The 24,019-nt window shown below is 40.8% G+C and overlaps 1 pseudogene; it reads right to left on the reverse strand.

The window, feature by feature from the left end:
* Window positions 1–10,771: 10,771 nt before the first annotated feature.
* LOC127040962 (olfactory receptor 10A7-like) lies at window positions 10,772–11,671 on the reverse strand (annotated as a pseudogene).
* Between the last annotated feature and the right edge of the window lie 12,348 nt (window positions 11,672–24,019).

Consider the following 24,019-nt stretch of genomic DNA (forward strand, 5'->3'; position numbering starts at 1 on the left):
AGCAAAGATCAACAACCAGTTAATTTGTTAGACATGGGCAAGCTGAAACTGCAGGAAAAGTCACAAAAAGGAGCTACAGAGATTGATGATGTGTGGGAAAATTTGTTGAAGATATAAAGCTCCAGGTTGGGTTTTCTAAGTGTGTGTCAGCATCTGTAAAGATGGCCAGACTGGAACAATCCGATGACATACAAGTTACAAGCAAGGAACTATCCATGAAATCTCAGCCTGACCCCTACAGATATCCTGGAATGAGGTAAACTGTCAGAGCTACTACAAAAGAAACTGAAAAAAAAAAGTGAAGAAAGAATATTAGATATGTATAAGAACTACTCTATGGACAAAACTCAAGTCTAAGAATTTGATCTGAGCCATTAATATGTGGGGGATGCCAGTAGTACAGAATAGTGCTGGAGTGATCAAGTGGAGTCAAGATGAGAAGAAAAAAATTGACATCCAGAGAAGACAACTGCTGGTGATGTCTTGCGTATTGCCTAGCAATCAAGCATTGATAGAACATACATCCCACGATGTGATGAAGGAAAACTCTGCTATCTGTGGAAGAAGCTATTGATAATGAAGACTATAATATCAAAATAAGAGGAGTCAACCTGAGTAAAGATCATCCGGTTACAATAAGAAGCCATGACTGAGCTGCATCCAAACCCATGAAAGCATGAAAGAAAGGAGAAAGCAAATTGCTGAAAAATAAATAAATAAATAAATAAATAAAAGACTTGAAAGGTTTACACAGAAAGCAATCCATTGACAGTGGTCAATAGAGATCCAACCTATTGGTGACAGAAGATTAATAACTTAATGGCTTGCAGAAGGATCTCTCATATAGAGAGACAGAGCCTCATTATGAGGGGACAACGAAAGTCGTTAAGGCTTTATTATGTAAGAAGTAAAATGGACTGACAGAACTATTCTGCAAGCCACAGAATGTGTCATAAAAAGGAAGAGGTGGTGGAGCATGTGTCGAGCAATTGCTGGAGCCTATCTGAGAGAGAACAGACACAGTGAGGTTGCCAAGTGTCTGTACTGGAGACTCTGTACAAATTTATGCTTGCCACAAACAATGTGCTATTACAAACACCAAAGTGGAAGCGCTTTAGAGAATGAAGAGATTAAGATTTATGGTATCTGGCAATTGTCACAGACCAAATGGTGTGGTCAAACAGGCTACACATAGTTGTAGAAAAGACAGCAAACAAGCCCATGTTAATTGATGTTGCCTCACCATTAGACAGAAACATAAAAAAGAAACAAGGAGAGAAGATGGGGAAGTATGAAGAACTCTGCCTCGAAGGGGAGCAGTTATGGCAAACTAGAACATAGACAACCACAGCAGGGCATGAACAAGCAGCTCAAGAGCGTGATATCATGGCTAGTGACCTCCAGAAGACAACGTACTAAGGCACTGTGATAATGTGAAGGAAAGTCAAAGGAGCCTGAATGAATTTGAGCACCTGAAATGCAGGAATTCTGTAGAGGGTTTAACAAGACTCCTGACTACCCAAACCTACAGAGTCTGTTCAGCCAGGATTTGTTGGTGACACATGGGGATACATTTTAGACAGCAGCTTTTTTCTTTTTAAGCTTAAATGTTTAGTATGTTGTGAAAGCTATTTCTTTCTTCTTTTCTAAAATCCACCCTATATGATACTGAGAGAAATTAATAATGATCATAATAAAGGAATGTGCCCAGAAAACTCTCTAGGCATGCTGACATAATTTGAAAAAAGGGTCTGATTGAAAATTAATGGGACTTTGGTGTCTAAAAATCTGTAAAGTTCCTTTGAAAGTCTGATCTAATGGGGCTTTTGACTTAGTGTTCTGTGACTCTGAATATCCGGCTGCTCATACATAAGAAAATCTGTCCAGCCCTCTTGGAAGTGAGTGGCTATTCAGACATTGATTTTTATTGGAAATGGAAATGGAGCCAGTGCTCTGTGCAACACCAAATCAATATTTAAATCCAGATGTCTGCCAGAGAGCAACTGAATCATTTCCCCATTATCAGCTCATCAGACTAATGCCCAAGTAAAGGAATCTTGCACGAGAACCTGAATGTCACAGGCAGATTCTGTGCAGAGTGAACTTGAAAGCTTAGGGCCATCTCCAGAGAATCCTCTGCCCCCAATCTCACCATCCCCTAACAAACACACACTATTGCTAACATATACCAACTGATCTCATTTGTCTCAGTGCTGGTGCAAGCAAGTAGGGTGACCAGATGTCATGATTTTATAGGGACAGTCCTGATTTTTGGGTCCTATTACCCCTCACCCCCTGTCCTGATTTTTCACACTTGCTGTCTGGTCACTCTTAAAGCAAGGGGGAGAGCTGGGTGATTCATATTGTAGCTAGGTTGCCAGCCACAACCTCTGTATTATAACAAACTGTGTGAGCAGAAGTCAATGGAACTCTGCAGAAAGACCCACCCCTACGTAAGTGGAACAGAATCTGGACCTTTTAAATTGAAAGATTAAAATGAATAAGAATATAAATTAACTCACCTGCCTTTTAAACAGAGATTATAGAAAAATCATCTCCTTTCATTCTGACTTGTGATCATTCTGACTTGTGATTAATGGGACTTTGGTGATCATTCTGACTTGTGATTTTCTCAATTTTCTTAGTCAAATCAATAAGTAGGTAGGTAGACTATCTATCCGGAATAGAGCATCTCAAGACATCCAATAGGTCTATGGATGTGATCCTTGGACCCTTTATCCGGAGCAGTGAAACCACTCAAGGTAAGTAGGGTTATCTGTGGTAATGGAACAAAGAGCTTTCCTGAGCTGCCTCCAAGATTAAAGCTGATTTCTTGAGAATGGTTTAAATGCTGTTTTGTTCCCCTTGGGACAAGATCCCTGAAGTTCACTCTCTGTAACAAGCTACCAGTAACATTGGGCTGGGTCGGCACTCAAGCAATTCTCTGTAGTGCCAACAAATGAGAGCAATGAGACAATTCACGTAGCTGAAGATGCATAACTTAGATAGATGCTGTCTCCCCTTCTGCTCCCCCGCCCAGTGTAGATCAGGCTTTAGGCCCTGAACTCCCTGGGAGTGGTGGGACTTAGCACTGCTTGGCTTAGCATCTCCCACTAGCTAGTTTAGGAGGCTCCGCACCTAGCATGCTTGCTTTTGTGGATCCCCTTCTTAGGAATCTCTCTCTCCCACTCGCCATTGTGTAGGCAGCTGGGAGGGCAAGCTCAGGCTTTGTGAAGTGCGATGATTTTCCCAAGTGCCTAAAATTGCTGCAATACTCAGCAACCCAATCCCTAAGTTCTTCATGAATGGAGCCCCGTGAATCTATCCAGAAGAGCAGGAAGCATGATGGATTGGGCCCTTAAAGTTCACTGTTCAAACTTATGAGTTGTTATTTTGCAATAAGCAGAGCAGCTGGTTAAGAGGCAGATTTCCTGAGGTTAGAAGCTTCCCTCTCAGACCAATCGAGCACACATCCTGTTTCTGGATCCCCAGCTCCTCCCATTTCACCCCCGTTACAGATGTTCAGAGAGGTCCTGTGAGCTCAAGGCCCTTGTCCAATTGTCCCCTCTTCCTCCCTTCTCATCAGCCTGACCCTCTGTTACCTTTTTTCCCCTCTGAGGTCTAAAGTTTAACTCTATTAACTTGATTTTCTTTAATTTCTAAGAATATTTATATATATATATATATGTATAATTAACTTTTCCATCAAGGAGATCTCATCTTCTCGTGCAAGGCATAAATCAGGTTCACTTTTGGCAATGGATTTCCAACACAGTGAACCAAATGGGAGAGCAGAATTGGGGTGTCCTCATAGGCAAATACAGGTCTCTTTTATGAGAGAACTGAGGTGGATGAGAGGGAGAGAGAGAGCGGCAAGACAGATGGCAGAATCCATGTCCCACTCCCTGACATCCTGAATGAAGAGGTCATGTCAGACATTCCAACTTGTCATACACCATCACACAGATCAGTGGATCCTTGTTTCCCCTCTACTCATTTTCATTCAAACAAAATTAAGTTATAAAGAAGAAAATGCTGCATTTTCTCATCTCATCCTTCTTCCACCTTCCTAATACTGGGTTACACAACACCTACCACCCAGGCAGTTTGTGAGTAGCAATGAATTAAGCTGCATGGATCACTGTGAAGATGAAAAGCCCCAGGGATCCAATCCTGTGCAAGTGAAGTCCATGGGAGTGTTACTATTTAGTACGGTTGGGAACGGATGCCAAAGGCATAAAGGGGCGGGCAGGTGCCCAAATCCCTGATAAGTCAATGGGAGTTGGGCACTAAATCCCCATTTACAGCTTTGAAAATATCTCCCACCAGATTTTCTTTAGTTAAGCTTTAGACCAGCTTTCTGTTTGAAGCTCAGATCTTCAGAGTCTTATTTATGAACCACACTGTGATACCCTAACTCCCAGTGAACAGTATCTTGCACTGTTTATTTCAATGGAGCTACTAGTGGAATAAGGTATTAGTTTGCTAGCAAGGTCCTTGCAGAATCTGTTAAATATATAATAGTGATGGTGGTTAGGGGGCTCTTGCACAGTAATTTGTGTATGTTTTGGCCAAGATTGTCAAACATGACTGGTGATTTCAGATGCTGAACTTGAGATGCCTGTAAGGGCCCTGAAGTACTGAGCACCCTTTTTTGAAAACTAGGCGAATTTAAGCTGGAGAGCTAAAAAAGGAGTCATGCAAATACACAAGTCATGATTATGAAATATTGGCCTTTCACTCTTAAAAATAGGGCCCTTCATTTTCGTTGTTTACCAAAAATCTCCAAAAAATCCCTGGGTTTTGAAAATCCAGTATTTAGATTTTTCTGATTTCTATCTGGATCTTCTACCTCCTCTAACTCCCCTGATCCGGGTCCCTGCTTGCAGACTCCCCGCCAGATAGCACAGCACACCTGTACAGGGGAGGGTAACTGGGGCTGATGGCTGATGCAACCACACAGAGTGGGAATGAGGTGGGTAGAAAGCTTGTGGAGATCATCGACTGCTGTAGGAAGTGGGAGGGTGCATGCAAGAGTATTGCCCCCTCTCCTGAAAATGGTTCCTGTGAGTTCTGAGCAACTCCTCTGCCCCTCCTCCTCCTTCTTCTCCTCCTCCCCCTGTGATACGTCCCTGAGCCCAGCTTCTCACGGGGCTGTCATTGCCTGGAGAGGAGCCCCAGGGAGCAATGCTGACGGGTGCATGGTATGGGATGGAGGCTAGTGAAACCGCTTAGTTCAAGTGTAAGCCATGCCTGCTCAGTGTGACACTGTCCCCGTCTACTGGTGGTAGGCAAGCTACAGTGTGATGAGTCTGCTACAGCACTGACTGAGAGAGGGAGAGAGAGGGGGCTTTTTTAGCTCCGGCAGGAGAGGCTCATATATTAAGGTCCGGAGGGCCAAGTTTGATCTCTGATGCTGATGACGAGCCCAAGAGTGTCAGCTTTACAAGTGGTGGCCTGTATGGAGAACTGAATGGGAAGTCTCTGATCTTGTGATGGGCTTCCCTGGCCAGAGGAATTCTGGAAGTGTCAGCACTACTGCTCAAGCTGATGGTCTGGCCTCTGCTACTGGTGACTAGGCCAACTACAGATTGATGTGCCTGCTACACCACTAGCCAAGAAAGCTGAGTCTTTCAGCTCAGGTGTTTCCATCCAGAGATCCCAGGTTTAAGCCATGTTAGTGTTATGCAAATATAATTGTACAAGTCACCCACAGTAAAGTATTTGTTTTTTAAAAGAAGATGCTTTATGTTTGTATTGTGACTCCAGATAATGGTTTAATTAAAAAACAAAAAAATCACCTCTGACTTTTCTTGATTTGGTGCATCACTGACAATTTTAAAATCAAGATTGTAAGTTTTTCCACCTGCTTTTCTCACATTATTGTGGTTACCATTTTTTTGGAATTTAATTATTGTGTATATAGTACCCAAAACCACTGCACTGCGAGGCCTAGACAACACAGTCATACCAACCTAATTTCCCAGTGTAGACCTGGCCTCGCTTTGGAGTGATTTCTGGTTCTGCCCTGGGGTGTTCACAATTCAGCTGCAATGTATATCTGATTTTTATTTTGTCCCTCTCACAGAGTCGCAATATTCAATGTACTTATCTGGCCCCCACTGCTGAGTACAGAAAAAATTCCTAAGGCAGGTAGATCGATAGATAATTTTTGTATGATACATATATATACATGTTGGTTTGTCAATTCTCACAAGAGTCTACTTGCACTGTGCTGAATCACAATATTTCTGTGGACTGGCAAACAAACGAGTCTGCAAGATTCCTCTGTGGTTTTTTTCCTAGTGTGTGAAGAGAAGAAAATAAGAAAGGAAATTTATGCCCCGATGAGAGCAAGAGATATTGGGCCATGTTGCAATCTTATTTACACCATTGGTAAACATGGAGTAATTTTACTGAAGCTCATGATGTTACTCCAGATTTGCAAAAGGTTAACTGGAAGTTAGAATCTGGTCTGCTATTCCTAATGGTGAGTTCTTATTGCCTATTAATCTCCAAATCATTTTTCAAGTGCTGTTTGATATGATAACACTTCACAACCCTGCTTCCTTCCGCCTACTGAATATTAAATAAATGGGCCACTGTGTCCCATCATTTTCACTTTCTAGCCTCAGTGCCAGAATAGCCTGAATATGTTCCACTGTAATCTGATTGTTCATTGTAAGTAAGAACACAAAATGGTTAACATAACTGATACAAACTTCATACTCAGGTCAAACACGGCTAACATCTATAGAGATGGGTGAATAATTTAGAGTAAGTGACACATATAGTGATTTCTTCCATGAAGAACCACACAACGTTCACAAATGCACTCATTCAAAATTACTCAAAGAATTTCAATAAATATTTGACCACAGGTGGCTCACAAGCAACCTGGGTTTATTACATTTTTATTCGTTGTGGGGACTTTTTTCCTAAAGTGCTTCAGTGGCTGAGGAGCCTAACCTTGGAATAATGAGATCCAAGGACAAGAAGCTCAAATTCAAATTAATATTTTGGCATATCTTTTTAACAATGATTGTGATTAACCATCAGAACCAGCTCAGACTGGGTGCCTTCCTGAAGGATAAGATTAGTCAAACTTAAGTTATTAGACTCAATTTAGGGGCAACTGGGTGAAATTTAACGGCCTCTGTTACACAGAAGGTCAGAATAGATGATCTAATGATCCTTTCTGGGCTTAAAATTTGATGAATCTAGGTGCCATAGAAAATTAATTGGATTTAAGGGTCCAAGTCATTTGGGCACATTTGACTTATCTCTGTCTCTATTCTAATCTATCTAAACCTGTGTCACTGACCACATGGCAGAGAAAAGAGAAAAGCGTCTTACCCCTGCAGCTACCTCTGGGCAAATGCCAGCAAACCCAGGGTCAGCCAGCCAGCCTGAGTCAACCTATGCCTCTTGGTTGAGCCAATAAGGAGCTGTTCTACAGCAACATCATAGAATATATTTCCCTGAACCAATTACAACATCCCAAGGGGAGTGGCTTTTGACCAATGGTCTGTTTAAAAAAATGCAGCTCTTTAAACAAAGGAATGAAAAGTCAAACACTGTAAATAACACAAGATTTTATAGTAATATGCCAACCTTTAGCTTGCTTTTTAAATCTTTCCTGAAAAAAAACTGCTGTAAAAAAAAGCTTTAAATTTACACACTTTATACAAAGCACATGCACAGGCTAACTTAAAAGAAAAACTAGCTTATGTAAAACAGTTGACACTTATACCAGAGATTAGAAGGCTTTTCCCCCACCCACGACACTTTTTCTTCTTCTTTTTTTAAATCAAAACACAGTTAAATCAAGTAACATTAACACACTTTTAAAACTCCAATCAAAAGAACATATCTATAGATAGCTTTATTTACCATATTTATATAAATTTAGCAAACATCCTTATTTGTTCTCAGTTTTGTACCAGAAGTTATGTTATCTTTTTTTACATTATGATTTTACCCTTGGTCTTTAAAAATGGAAGAAAGACCCTCATGAAAGTTATGGCTAATCTTCATATCAATTTCTCTTATTCCATCTACTTAAAGTAATGCATTTCTACAGACTTTCCATTTATTGGAAATTAGCACCCAGCTTTAGCTGCAAGGAGTCCTTTAGCTGCAAGAAGGCCTTTTAATTTAAACTTTGTAACATTGCTTTATAGGATGTCCTTTGTAAAGTGTGAAGATTTTAGAGTGAATGTAATGTTCCCAACATTTACAATACAAGCTTAAAAATACAGAAGCCAGGTGGTTTGAGCAATTGCATGAAGGAGTAAAATGCTGCCCCCTCTCACCCTTGTTATTTGAAGCAGTTAACTTATGCAACAAAATATTGTTTTAATTAGAAATAAAGTTATGTTCGCATGCTTTTCTATTGCATCTAAACATGATGCTAGGCAAGTGACATTTTGCAACAAAGAGAAACTCTTTGTCATGAAGCTTTTCTAACTGTAGGAAAGGGTAAGGTAAAGACAGCCCCCACTCACCCCTTTTATCTGAAGAAACATACCGCTACCCCCTTTTAAAAAAATAGTTATATTTTTCAGGGAAAGATTTTTTAATCACAGGATTACAATTAAATAAAGTGATTAAAAGCTATAGTATCACAAATTTTACAAATAACGTATGCATGTTTTTACATTTTAAAAAGATGCAATGTATTCAACTTCCATAACTAGTTAACTATCGCTGAATATCAGGGTTGGAAGGGACCTCAGGAGGTCATCTAGTCCAACCCTCTGCTCAAAGCAGGATCAATCCCCAAACAGATTTTTGCCCCATCTCTCTCAGTGGCCTCCTCAAGGATTAAATTCACAACCCTGTGTTTAGCAGGCCAATGCTCAAACAACTGAGCTATCCCTCCCCCGTATCTCTGGGGTACAGCTTAAAGAAAGATTTTAGTATTTTTTTGTTGAAATGCCTTGCATAGTATGACCCCCCCCCCATAAAAATAGCTTACTGGAATGTAAACTGTGAAAAAAAATATGTTCCCGGGGAAGAGCAATATTATACAAAACCCACATGTAAAGAAGTGTTCTACAATAATAGAATAAAACATAAACAGACATGTTATAGCTTTTGAAATGTTTAATGGAGCTCTTTCAAAAATAGTATTAGCTTGCTTTTCAGAGTTTGCCTAAACAAATTGACCAGAATACAAAAGACAACCCAACAAAAACTCCTTTGCCTTAAAATGTTAAGAAATCCATGGTACAGTTTAGACAAACAAACAATAAAAAATTGATAGGTTTTACAATTGTGTATATATATATATATATATATATATATATATATATATATAAAAGACAAAAGCCACACCTCAAATAAAACTCAAGTTGGGCCTTGAGCTAACATTGCAGTTAGGGGTTGTCATAAACAGATAGCTAAGGGTTAATGTCTCTTTCACCTGGAAAGGGGTAACCTGAAACACCTGACCAGAGGACCAATCAGGAAACAAGACTTTTTCAAATCTGGGTGGAGGGAAGTTTTGGGTGTGAGTTCTTTGTTCTTTGTCTTGTGTCTGTTCCTCTCGGCTATGGGAAGGATTTTTCTGTCTCCTGCTTTCTAATCTTCTGTTTCCAAGTTGTGAGTACAAAGATCATAAAAGAATAGGGTTTATTGTTTTTTTCTTTTGTATTTACATGTGTGTAGTTGCTGGAGTGTTTTGAATTGTATTCTTTTTGAATAAGACTGTTTATTCTTATTTCTTTTAAGCAATTGACCCTGTATTTGTCACCTTAATACAGAGAGACCATTTTTATGTATTTTTCTTTCTTTTTATGTAAAGCTTTCTTTTTAAGACCTGTTGGAGTTTTCCTTTAGTGGAGAACTCCAGGGAACTGAGTCTGTAGCTCACCAGGGAGTTGGTGAGAGGAAGAAGTCAGGGAGAAATCTGTGTGTGTTAGATTTACTAGCTTGACTTTGCATTCCCTCTGGGTGAAGGACGGGGTGGGGGGGAGCTTGGCTCTCTCTCTTGGTACTTGTGTTTTCCAGGACTGGAAATAGGGAGAGTGAAATCCCTCTGTTTAGATTCACGGAGGTTGCTTCTGTGTATCTCTCCAGGCACCCAGGGAGGGAATACCTGGAAGGAGGAGGGGGAAGGGAAGTGGTTTATTCTCCTTTGTTGTGAGACTCAATGAATTTGGGTCTTGGGATCCCCAGGGAAGGTTTTTGGGGGGACCAGAGTGCCCCAAAACACTCTAATTTTTTGAGTGGTGGCAGCTTTACCAGGTCCAAGCTGGTAACTAAGCTTGGAGGTTTTCATGCTAACCCCCATATTTTGGACGCTAAGGTCCAAATCTGGGAATATGTTATGACAGGGGTATGTCTGCACTGCAATCGCGTGATGTTACTGCAGCTCTTGCAGATACACCCAAGTCAACTTTAATCTAGCTAGCTCAGGTACCGGAGCAATGGAGCTGCAGCAGCCTGTGCTTCAGCCTGGGCTGTAGCAGCTCACTCGGAATCCTGTGAATTTCGTTACATGGCTAATCTCAGCTGAAGCATGTGCTGCCGCAGCTTTAATGCTCCAGTACTTGGTAGCTAGAATAAAGCTTGCTGGTCCTGTCTACACCAGCTGAAATCACACCCCATGATTGCAGGGTAGACTGACCCAAAAACAAGCCTGTAAATTTAACCCCAAATGTGCAAACTTAATGAGACAGGTATGAAAAAATGAGGAGAATGGCTTAAAAATCATGATATCTTAATTTACACATTTACTGGCATTTTTTTTTCTCAGAGTCTCTTTCACCTCTTTGTTTCTCAGGCTGTATATGAAGGGATTGGCCACAGGAGTCAGAATTGCTTAGAAGAGAGAGAACACTTTGTTGAGGTCTCTGAGTGTGTTGGTTTTTGGTAGCAAATACACAATGATTAGGGTCCCATAGAAAATTGTCACCACAATGAGGTGAGAGGAGCAGGTGGAAAATACCTTTTGCCTTCCGGTGGTGAAAGGGATTCGCAGGATGATGGAGATGATACACAGGTAGGATGTCCTAGTTAAAGCAAACGGGGGCACGGTGAATAAAGAAGATAGAATGGTAAGTAAAAACTCCACCTGGTAGATGTTGTTGCGGTAGAGATTTATTATTTGTATAGATTCACAGAAGAAATGATCAATTTCATTGAGGCTGCAGAAAGTTAATTGTAACATCATACCAGTTACTATGGAACTAGCTAGCAACGCACTTATCCAAGACCCAGCTGCTAGCTGGAGGCAGAAACTGCCATTCATAAAGGTTGCATAAGGCAGTGGTTTGCATATCGCTAGGTACCTGTCATAAGACTTCTCTGCTAGGAGATAACACTCGGTGCCTGCAAAGAAGCCAACAAAGTAACATTGTGTGATGTAGCCACCAACAGAAATGCTCTTGTCCCTAGTCAGGAAACTGGCCAGCATCCTGGACAGGATGGTTGAGGTGTAGCAGATCTCCAAGCAAGACAAGTTCCCCAGGAAGAAGTACATGGGGGTGTGAAGGTGCTGATCAGTCACAACTAGAACAACAATGAAGATGTTCCCAGCCATGGTCACAATGTAAATCACAAAGAACACCGGAAAGAGAAGAATCTCCAGTTTGGGGACAGTCCCAAATCCCAGGAGGATGAACTCTGTGTGGGAGGTTTGATTTCCCTGTTCTGCATCTGCCATGATGGAAATGCACCAAACTCTACAAGAGAACAAGAATGGCATTTATTAAATATCAATATCACAATATCAATTTAAATGCATTAATGTTTAAATGTTCCCTCTCCTTCAGGTCACCTGCCCAAATACTGGGCTGAGCACACAGGCGGGGGGCTTGGAGTCATATAATGGAGGCTTATAACATCTGAGATTGAATGAGAGAAACTGACATGAAAAGATGCTGCTAAAGCAAGCTCAGATTTGTGTAAAATCATATTTTTTTCTGATTGGGAACATAATAAGCCTTGCTCCCTTCATTCTGCTCTCAAGAGCTGACACTAGTGGTGTGCAGTGGGAAATCCCGATCACCGGGAGGAGTCTGACAAATGAAGGATTCCCTGAATTCTCACAGCCTCCTTTGGGCTGGTAAAACACCCCACAATTTTGCTGGCTGTGAATCGGCTTGGCTTGGACTACAGAAGCTTCCATTGTTCCCGACAGAAATCAACTCACCATGAGTGAGGTGGTGCCAGTCCAAATCCTCACCTCCTATGCCTTTTTAAGTGGTCATCATTTGATTTCATTTGTGCTCTACCATGCAGATCACTTTTTAGACTGCTTTGTGATCATTGCATATTAACTTTTAAATTTCTCTGCAAACGGATATTGTTGATACAAACTGCTTAGTGACACTCTGAAAATTAAATGATCTTCTCGGTATTGATTACAGAGGCTCTGAATACAGAGATGAGGCAGTGACCTCTGGATTACGGTCTAGAGTGTGAGGGGTTTAGGGACCTGAAATTGCGAATTTGGGTGAGGGCATCTCAAAGAGTTTTCCTCTGCCTAGAGCACCACATCGTGGATTCTGCGGGCCTGATTTTAGTGGAAATCAAGCAACTGGAAGCATCTCACCTCCCCATCATTATTGCAGTCATCAGCCAGAGAGATGGCCCTAGAGCCATTTATAGAGGAAATTCCCAGTCTCTTTATACGGCCAAGCACTCACTGAGGATAATTAAAACCTATTACTGGGGATAATCTGGATAAGAGATAATACTGCAATACGTAAACTGGGATTCTAGTTGAAGCCCACACCTTGGCTAGAGAACTTAAAAGGATGCTGATTGAAAATTTGCTGATGGAAATGTTGATTTATCAAAATCAAAACTTTCTACTGGGATGTGACATTTAGTTTTACAAATACATCAAAATGTTAAAATAAATTAAAAAAATAAAACACTATACAATAATAAAAAATAGAAAAAATAGAAAAAGTAAATTTATAATAAACACTATAAAATAAAAATAAAACTATAAAATATAAAAATAAAATATAAAATGGAAAAATATATTAAAAAGAAAAAAATAAATATTTTCGAAAATGGAAAATTTGAAAAATTAAAAATTAAAAAAATAGCATTTAAAAGTAAACAAAATAGAAAGCATAAAAAAAGAAAAAGTCATTATTGAAGTGAAATATGCTAGGAGAGAGTTGAGGATCAGTTAGTCTCCGATTATGTGAACAAGAACTATCTTGGCAAACATCTGAGAGAGAGGATGCTTGGTGCCATCTCAGAGGCCTGGCCCATCCCATCCAAGATCCCATCTCCAGCTGTGACCGTTCCTGATGCTTCAGAGGAAGAAGACCAAAAAAATCCTTCAAAACAAAACCCCTCCCAGAATACATTCCCAGAGCATGTAAACCCTGAAGCATGAGCTTTAGGAACCTAAAAGACATAAACCAAAAGTGAAGCCCAGGGCTGCTAAGTCGTGCCCCCAACATCTCAAGAAATGCAATCATACAGTTGCACTCATAAATGTATCCATCTCTCTCTAAAAATAATTAAATTGTGTATCCCTACAGCTCCTTTTGGAAGATTTTTCCAGAATCTCACCCCTTTGTTGGTGAGAAATCTTATTCTAATACCCAGCTTGCATTTGCTCATGGCCAGTTATATAAATTTGTTTTTGTCCATCAAGGAGAGGGAATTAGGAAGAGGAGCTCCACCATAACTTTTATCCCAATGGTTATGCTGCTCATCTTGGATATGGGAGACCCCTACTTCAAGTGTCTGATGAGCAGAAATGATTGAAATTGCTAGGATTTTTCAATAAAGAGAAATGAATGTGCATGGAAAACATTCTCTAGTCACAGGGACATACTTTTTAAAAGAGCCCAATAGAAAATTAATGGGACTTCTGTTCCTTAAGACACTAAAACTCCTTTGAAAATTTGACTGAATGGGACTTTAGCTCTTTGTTCTACACATCTGAAAGTCAAGTTCCACATATATACAAGAGTCTATCCTGCCCTCAGGAAAGTGAGTAGCTATTTTGACATCAATTATTAATAGAAATGGGAATGAAGCCAATGTTGTCTCCAATATCCAATCTATGTATGTCCCCATATGACCCTACAGAGAAACTAAACCTTTCCTCCATTATCTGCCCATGAGACAAATATCTAAGCAAAGAGATGAAACTTGTACCAGAGCCTAGCTTTCAGCATAGTCAGATTCTGTGCAAAGAAAAATTTCTGAATGGAGACAGGTAAATAGCTGGTCTCAAGGATCAGAACTAGAGCCAGTGTTGTTTAATATATTAATAAATGATGTAAGAAAAGGAGAAAACAGTAAAGTGGAAAAAATTACACACCATACAAAATTATTCAAGATAATTAAATCCAAAGCAGACTATGAAGGGTTATGAAAGGGATCTCAAAAAACTGAGTGACTGAGCAAGTAAATGGCAGATGAAATTCAATGCTGATAAATGAGAGTAAAGCACATCAGAAAACATAATCCCAGCTATACACACAAAATGATGGAGTCTAAATTAGCTATTACCATTCAAGAAAGATCTTGGAGTCACCGTGGATAGTTCTCTGAGAAGAGCTGCTCAATGTGCAGCAGCAGTCAAGAAAACTAACAGAATGTTAGGCACCATTAGAAGAGGGAAAGATGAGAAGACAGACAATATCCTAACACCACTATATAAATTCATGGTACACCTACACCATGAATACTGAGTCAAGTTCTGGTCACTCCATCTCAAAAACGATATATCTGAATTGGAAAAAGTACACTGAAGGGCAACAAAAATGATTATGGGTATGGAACAGCTTCCATATGAGGAGAGATTAAAAAGACTGGGGCTCTTTGGCTTGGAAAAGAGGGGAATAAGAGGGGATATGAAATCATGTATGGTGTGGAGAAAGTGAATACGGTAGTGTTACTTACATCTTCACAAAACACATGAACCAGGAGCCACCCACTCAAATTAATAGGCAGCAGGTTTAATACAAACGAAAGGAAGTATTTCTTCACACAATGCACAGTCAAGCTGTAGAACTTGTTGCCAGGGGACTTTGTGAAGGCCAAAAGTATAACTGGGTACAAAAAGAAATACATCATTTCATGAAGGTTAGGTCTATCAAAAGCATACGCTCTCCAAAAAAAGAAACTACAGCTAACATGCACCAAATGAACTCCATTTTCTCAGTGCTGCCTTCAGAGATAGAGAGATGAGCGATTCCAGTAGTAGCTGGGTTCCCAACCACAACCCCTTTGTTGCAACTCATTCAGTGTGTGCATGCAGTGGAGTCGTAGCTGTCTCTGTCCCAGGATATTCGAGAGACAAGGGAAGGGTGAGATAATACTTTTTATTGGATCAACTTCAGTTGGTGAGAGAGAAGAACTCTGTCTGGCTCAAAAAATTGTCTCTCTCACCAACCCAAACTGGTCCAGTAAAAGATATTACTTCACCTACCTTGCCTCTGTATGAGCAGACTGCTGCATCCAGGCAAAAGGCAATGGGACCCTGTTGAGAGACCTATCCCTAGATAAAGAGTGGGGGGAAGAATCTGGCCATGTGTAAAGGAAAGGATAAAATAAGATTAAAAAGGAATAAAAATATTCATCAACTCACCTGTCTTTTAAATGAGGATCATAAAAATGGTGAGATCCTTCTGACCTGTGGTTTTCTCTTTCTGTTGTCTTAGTCTGTTTATCTACTTACTTACTGATTTGTGTCTGGTCTCTCTATCTGCCTCTGCAATACACCATATCAGTATATCAACCCTTCTTTACTCCAATCGCTTAAATCTGACAAGGTAGGTAGGGTTGTCCCTGGGAGTGGAGCAAAGAGCTTTTCCTCATCTGACTCCAAACTAAGAACTGATTTTTGAGAGCTGTTTAAATGCTTTCTTGTTCCTCTGGGACAAGATCCCTGCAGATCCATCTCTGTAACAAGCTAACTGTAACACTCAGATGGGTCAGTCCTTAAGCAACAGAGAGTACTGAGGCTTGGATTGCCAAAGGAGCTTAATGGATTTAAGTATCCAATCTCAGTGGCAGGATTGGATTTTAAAAGTGCCCTAGGGGCTAGACACTCAAACAGAAAACTATTTCATCTCCCATAAGCTTTTTTGAAGATGCTAGCCATAATGAGAATGGAACAAATAGATTGCATGAGGTGGTAGGAAAAAATAGGTAGTGAGAGAGGAGTTATATTGTGTAGAGTTGGGTTGACCTCATATTATTTGCAAATTTGACACCCATTCATCAAATAAATCAGCAGCAGGAGATATACATCACGATAATGCAGCCATGCTGGCATGTGGAATGGATTTCCATCTTGAATCATCCCTTCTGAGACTTCTTGCTTCCAAAAAAGGGAGGATTTAGATTTCCTACATTTCTCAGAATTTCATCTTCCAATCTTATTCATGGTCACCCTTATGCTCTACTTCCTTTGACCTCAGATTTCTAAACCTTCAGTAAAAGTGTACCTTCTTCTGCACATTGGACATGACCCCACGTTTGCAGCCATCATCTCAACTGATGCAAGACTGCAACTAACTGGGATCATAAAAGCATGTCCTCGTTTGTGACAAAATCAAATCAGCAGTTAAGAATCCTCTGTAATTCTGACACTGAAAACTGTCTAGTGTTGTCTCCTCAGCTATCTAATGGACACGTTTCTGCTCCATATAACAGCATTGCCATCACTACCACGGTGAAGACTCGTCTCTTAGTTGTCATGTTGACATTCTGCCACCCAAACAGAGGCATTTGAAGATGCTGAAGCGCCACTGACACAAGACTGATCATTCGTGTGACCTCTTTGGACATAGTCCCTCCTGCTGTCAACCAGCTACCCAGATAGCTAAAACTATTGAGCCATTCAATGTCATTACCATCTTCATACACATCACCAGGTCATTTATTTCTGCTTTATAGGAGGCATGGATGGCTTTCATTTTATCATTATAGATAAATCAGTTTTTCTCAGTGCATGGTCAGTAGTCTCTACAAGTAAGGCAATATCATCCTGATATTCAAGATCCAATCAAGATGAATTTTTAAATAGTACACCTCTCCCTGGGCCACAATCAATCTTGTCATCTGATAGTCTATTATATCACTAAATACCAAGGTTTGGAAAAACATAACTGACACCACCCTGATTCTACAGAAAACCAGTCTGTAATACAACCATTGACCCTCGCAGACGTCAGTGTTCCATAGTACTGTTCCTCTGTGTAGCACACTAAGCCCTCATACAACCCACAATGGTGAAGCCGTATCCACAGCACTGGTTGATGCAGTGAGTCAAAACTGGCGACAAAGTCTATAAACATGATGGCAACATCCTTTGGTCACTCTAGGAGCTTTTCAGTAACATTCTGTCTACCAAGTGTGATACATAGGTTATCTCTTTAGTAACTGTTAAGATTGTTTCAGGATCTGTCATTACTATGGTGCTTTTTGTACCATATAATGGAATGTGTTTTTCACCCAAGAGGTCTCTCTGGGAACTAGAACCTACCTCCCTAGAGGAAGAGGAAGGAAGGCCTTTCCAACAGTTGTGTAACACCTTACACTTAGTATGCCTACAAGTCAGCTAGGCGTGTGATTCCCAGCTTATGCAGACTCAGTCATTATAGCTCTCATTGAGGTAACTCGCTCTAAATAGTAATGTAGCTGCTGTAGTACAGGCAGTGGCACGTGTTGGCATGGGCTATGCATGTCATATACATACCCATGAGTTTCAGGCGTGTTTCTACTCAGTGAAACTAGTCTGTGCATCCACTCACTGCTGTCCATGATACTACTGCTACACTGCTAAATTTGGAATGCTAGCTCTATGGACTGGGAATCACACCTTTAGCTCATAGTTTAGATGCAGCCTTAATGGACGTTGAGAGACAATATGCTAAAAGCTGTAGCATAGTGCCCTGGGGGAGACCTGGAAACAGTTTGAACAGGGTGGGGCAACTGCACTGAGAGTTATATGGACACACAGGAGAATCTGAGCAGGCCAAGAGAATGCAAATCAGACAGGTTGCATTCCTGTAATTTAAGAGCAAAGTCAAATTAATTTAGTTTATAGTGTAGTATGATATTAGATGAGATTAAGTATGTGTGTAGGGCTCTGGCAGAAGCCGTCCTTCAACCGCTACCCAGGGTTTTTTTTGTGGCTTCAAGTTCATCATATCTCAGATGAGACCAAGAGCATCGCCTCATTCTCTCAGTCATTGACTTCTCCAGTTTGGCTCTTTGAAGAGACCTTAACTAGGTAATCAGCCAGAACAATGGGTATCTGCTCAAAGTGTAGCTTCAGAAGAACGGATTTTAGGTGGATCATTTGCATAATCTTCAACCCCAACAGTTTCCTTGAAAATGACCATAGCTCCACTGGAGTCAATGGGGCCAGATCCCCACTGGTGTCAATGGGCTGTAGTTCGACTGAAGTCAAACTCCTTGTGTGATTTACGTAAATCAATCAGCCCGTGCCTCAGTTTCCCCACTGATAAAAAAGGGATAATCGCACTTCTCACCCTCACAAGAGTGTTATGACATTATGACATTAAAGTCTGTTCATGACTGTGAGATGTGTAGACACCACGAGGATAAGGCCTATGTAAATATCTAGAACATATAGCTCGGTGGATTTGCAGTATCTGAAGATCCAGTTTTCTGTGCCTCAGTCCTTCTCCCTTTAACATAGGGATAATTCCATCTCCCTACCCCACATGAATGATGGGAGGTTACATTTATCATTGGTTGTGGAGTGCTCCAAGTCTACCATGCTTGGAGGCATTTAGCTACCTACATAGATATTGTAGTCCGAAACAATGAGGCCCAACCCTACTGAGATCAAAGACCAAGCTCCCTTTGGCCTCAGTGTTACCAGGACTGGGGCCTATGTGTGATACTTGCTGATGAATTAACAATACAGAGGCAAATCTCTGTGGGTGCATGAAGCACTGCAATCTCATCCACATTTCAAGTGCCCCCAATATGGCTAACGAGCTGTTTTAGTTTAGCAATTTGACTCCTACTTTAGGGCCAGAAGGGCCCATCATGATCATCTAGTCTGACCTCCTGCACATGACAGGCCACAGAACCTCCCCCTTCCCCTCCTGTAATAGACCCATAACCTCTGGCTGAGTTACTGAAGTCCTCAATTCTTGATTTAAAGACTTCAAGTTACAGAGAATCCATCATTTACTGTAGTTCAAATCAGCAAGAGACCCGTGCCCCATGCTGCAGAGGAAGGTGAAAGTGAGTGAGACCCACCCAGCTATAATAATTCTTTGTAGCACTCTTCATCTAGTGTCCCATCTCTGGCCATTGGCGCTATTTGCTAATAGCAGTCACAGATGGGCCATATACCATTCTGACCGATAGACAGGAAGCATTTGGAAATGGATTGTGAGTAAAAAGGAGACTGAGAGTTCTGCTCATATCAAAGAGATTCTGTTTGCTTTATATGATTGCTAGAGAGCAGCACAGGGTCAGAAATGAGAAGGAAGCAGCATTATAGGAAATGGATGGAAGGAGACAATGATTGATAGGTTTTAAGGCCAGAAGGGACCAATGTGATAGTCTAGATACCCATCTTTTTAAAACAGGCCGTAGGACTTCTGTGAATTAATTCCTGCTTCAAATACAATAGTTGTGATTGAACTAGAGCAGATCTTACAAAAATAAAATTCAGAAAGAGGCAGATTATCTGTGAAATGACAATGATGAATATGAGTAAAATACATTGAACATCACATTACTATTGTTAAAACAATGAAGAGTCCTTCTGGCACCTTAGAGACTAACAAATTTATTTGAGCATAAGCTTTCGTGGGCTAGAACCCACTTCATTAGATGCGTGGAGTGGAAAATACAGGAACAGGGCCAACTGGGCAGTCTCTATGCAAAAGAATAAATGGACACAAATCTGACATCAGGAATCATAACGTTCAAAAACCAGTAGGAGAACACTTCAGACTCCCTGGTCACTCAATAATAGACCTAAAAGTGGCAATTCTTCAACAAAAAAAATTCAAAAATAGACTTCAATTGATTTGAAATTGCAGAACTGGAACTAATTTGCAAGCTAGACACCATGAGATTAGGCCTGAATAAAGACTGGAAGTGGTTAGGTCATTACAAAACCTAAACCTAATTTCCCCAATACTGATTTCCCCCAATACTAATTTTCCCCTACTGTTAACTCACACTTTCTTGTCAACTGTTGGAAATGGGCCACTCTCATTACCACTACAAAAGTAATTTGTCCTCCCTTGGTATACTGCTGTTAATTGAATTGTCTCATTAGACTGACCTCATACTTGGTAAGGCATCTCCCATCTTTTCATGTATTTATAGCTGCTCCACTCCATGCATCTGATGAAGTGGGTTCTAGCGCATGAAAACTTATGCCTAAATAAATTTGTTAAGTCTCTAAGGTGCCACAAGGACTCCTCATTGTTTTTGCTGATACAGACTAACCCGGCTACCACTCTGAACCTGATTATTATTGTTGTAATGACCACTTTCTGCTCTTGATAGTCATCTAGTGAGTGATTTTCAATATTATAGTACCCAGAGGCCATAACTAAGATCTGGGCACAGTGAAACAGAGTTAGAGACAGTCCCTGCACTAAAAGGCTTACAGACTAAATAGAGAAAGCAGACAAAGGGAAGGGAAGGGAAACTGAGGCACAGAGGATGGATGTGACTTGCCCAAGGTCACACAACCTGTCAGTGGCAGAGCCAAGAATAAAATCCAGGGTTCAAGTTTTAGTAGAGAAAAGTTTAGAATATAATTCATTTGAACATTATGGTATTGGACTGAAAATTAATAGGCGTGTTTATATTATCATTATCATCTTGCCTTATTATAGCACCCAGATGCTCCAGTCAAGACTGAGGCCCCGTTGTGCTGGGTGCTTTACAAACACATAGTGAAAAACAGTCCATGCCCAAAAGAGGTTGTGATTAGGCCCAAAAGGATTAGATTTTTATTAGTAATGTTGATAAATGTCAGTTTCACCAGACACACACAAATGGACAAAATATTTCCAGTTATAATAATCAACATTTGCAGATAGGCAAAATAAGAAAAATGCTCTTTGAGAACTTATTAGAGTTTAATTTAAGGCTATTTACTTTGTATAGTTTGACGTGATTTCTTTACAATTTGTGTTGTAATGGTTATAAAGTTTTAACTTTTTGAATCTCAACATCTAGGGTTGCTAAATAATTATTGTCTGACACCCCCCCAAAGTCTGACCCCCCATATAGTTTCCCTCAACTGTGACAATGTAAAATCAATAAAAACTGAAGAAAAAGCTTTAAAATAAGCATCAATATTTTCAGCCGAAGTTATTAAAAAATCAAATTGTGCTAAGTCTTCTTATGGTGGAAATAGACAAGACAGACAAAGGTGGGAAGGAAACAAAGGCCCAGAGAAGTTAATTTAATGAAGACATTTAATTAATGAAGACATTTAAATAGTGATGGGAAATTTTATACTTTCATAGTTTTATAGTGTTTAAGGCCAGAAGAGACAACTAAATCATCTAGTCCAGTGTTTCTCAAACTGGGGGTACCAATCCAAAAGGAGGTCACAAACCTATTGTAGGGAGGTCACGACAATGGCGGCTGCTGGCTGGGCGCCCAGCTCTGAAGGCAGCACCGCTGCCAGCAGGAGCGCAGAAGTAAGGGTGGCATGGGATGGCAGGGTCATCACTTTTTGGAGGGGGGGTCATCACAGCCTGAAATATTTTAAAAAAACAGATCTACATGGGTCATTGGAGATGAGTTTTAAATGACTTTATTCTTTCATGCAAATTGATGATGATCTTCATCAACACTATCTCTGAGCTAGCACTTTTCATCAGGGGACATCCAGGTGTCTGAAGAAACAGGGTAAATATCACCATCCCCTAATTTACAAATGGGGACTGTGAGGTTCAGAAAGGGAAAAGTGATCCATCAGACCAATGGAAAAGCCAAGATTGGAACCCACATACCTGGTCCCAGACTCCAATAACTTATTAGTAAAATGTCTTTGAACAAGGAAAAGAGTTCAGCTGATTAAAAAAAACTCAAAGTCACCCGGACTCTATGTGAGGATTGGTGCGGATGTGAAGTTTTCACTCTGACCTGTAGCTTTTGGACTCATATAAGTAAAAGCATACTCTGTCTCACAAGTCCATTGTGAAGGGACACTGAATGAGCATAACCCTGGATGAGCGAATCACTCAAGAGACATCAACGATGGTAGACCTAATGTTTGCAAAGCCCTGATATGCCTACCCTAGGTAAGAGATTAAGAAACTCCCTTTATCTCATTGAAAGATGTGCAATTTATACCAAATAATGTCTGAGATAATCCCTGGGTTCCTTTGGGCATAGGTCCCTGAAAGTCTCTCATGTGTCACACTTATTTTCACTCAATAATTAATTAAAACACTTAACCTCATACACTTTTCAGGCCTAAGTAAAGCTCTAGGAAAGACATTATTTTATTTTATTTATACATAGATATCAGTGCTCAGATCCCCAGAGGGAGAAAATCAGTGTCGCCCCATTGACTTTGTTCTCTCCATGGCAGTCTGCTCCCAACTTAAACTTACCCATCTCTTGGTTTCACCATGTACACTTTACTGTGGTGTTTGCTGGTGTCTCTGTGTTCTGGGGATGTGAGAACTTCCTTGACACTGTTGGTTTTCTATATAGTGTTATGTCTACTCTTCCCCACAGGCGTTAGGAGGATGGATGTCACACAGTTGAAGGCTGTTGTATTCTCTGCTCATGACACTCATAGATTTGTAGTGTCTCCTACCTATGTTGTATATCAGGTCAGCTGAGAATGGGGACACCAGTGGATCAGGTCACAAGAGCATTTCTCGATATGAGACCATGCAAAGCAGTATTGTTAATGGGTCTATGTGGGTCAGCCTGTCACAGGGCATGGTTTCTCTCCTGCCTTCTTCCCTGCAGAAACTGAACAGAGTCAACTGGTTGCGCCTTCACCGGACCCTGTTATTTTAAGTTCCCTTCACCATTTCCACAACCACCCTAATGCATCAATCTATTTACAGCACGTACAGCACTTTTTGGCTCTCTCCCCAGGACCTGAGGGGAACTGAGATCTCCCTCCCTTGAGGCCTCCATGTAACTGAGCTCAGCCAACCCTGGCCTCTGCTCTCTCTTCCTGTTTTGGACTTCCTTCCTGCCTTTTTATCAGCCTTGGACTGATGGGCTAATTGTCTCCTTATCCCATCCAGCCGGCCAGTGTGATTGTCTAATTACCCCCCTCAGCTTTCTCAAGGGGAACTAATTAACATCCAACTGATCAGAGTGCAGGCTTACCTGTTCGCTTGCTGCACTCTGGTCACTCAACCCCCATCTTGCTGCCAGAAGAGATGGAACCTGAGACTTCCACAAGGAACACCAGAGTCAGTACAACCTTAGCTAAAGATACTAACCTAAATATATAACACTTTCTTCATCCTTTACAGACTGGACGCAGAGGAGAGGCATGTAATATAAACTGATAAGGGGCTTATAGACTTCATCTGAGCAAAGGAAGATCAACCAAGCCCCTGAAGACAACACTTCAAATCCCCACTTGGGTGATAAATGCCATTTGTGTGACACACCAGGGATTGAACTAGGGGCATCCAGAGCTAAAAAGCAAAAGTTGCTATTGCTTGAGCACCATGAGCTACAGCAGACCCCTGTCTTATGTAGATCAGGAGACACCTTGGCTGGAGTTATAGTCCTAGCAGCTTCTCAGCCCAAGTTTCAGTAGGCATTGAGTAGCAGCTGGGATGTGGGCACTGTCTGGGGACTCTCAGGCCTGGGTTCAAGACCTGGGACATCATATAGGCTTCCTTACGTTCTTTAGGAAAAATTCCCAGATTCCATTTGTTGGACTTTTCAAAAGAACCTAAGGAAGATAGGCATCTAACTCCTATTGAAGTTCAATGGGAATTTGATACCTAACTCCTTAAGAACCCTTTGAAAAACCCCACCAAGGACAACTAACCTGGAAAATGACCATGGATGGGATTGG

Source organism: Gopherus flavomarginatus, assembly GCF_025201925.1.
Source record: "Gopherus flavomarginatus isolate rGopFla2 chromosome 12 unlocalized genomic scaffold, rGopFla2.mat.asm SUPER_12_unloc_1, whole genome shotgun sequence".
NCBI classification, from domain to species: Eukaryota; Metazoa; Chordata; order Testudines; family Testudinidae; genus Gopherus; species Gopherus flavomarginatus.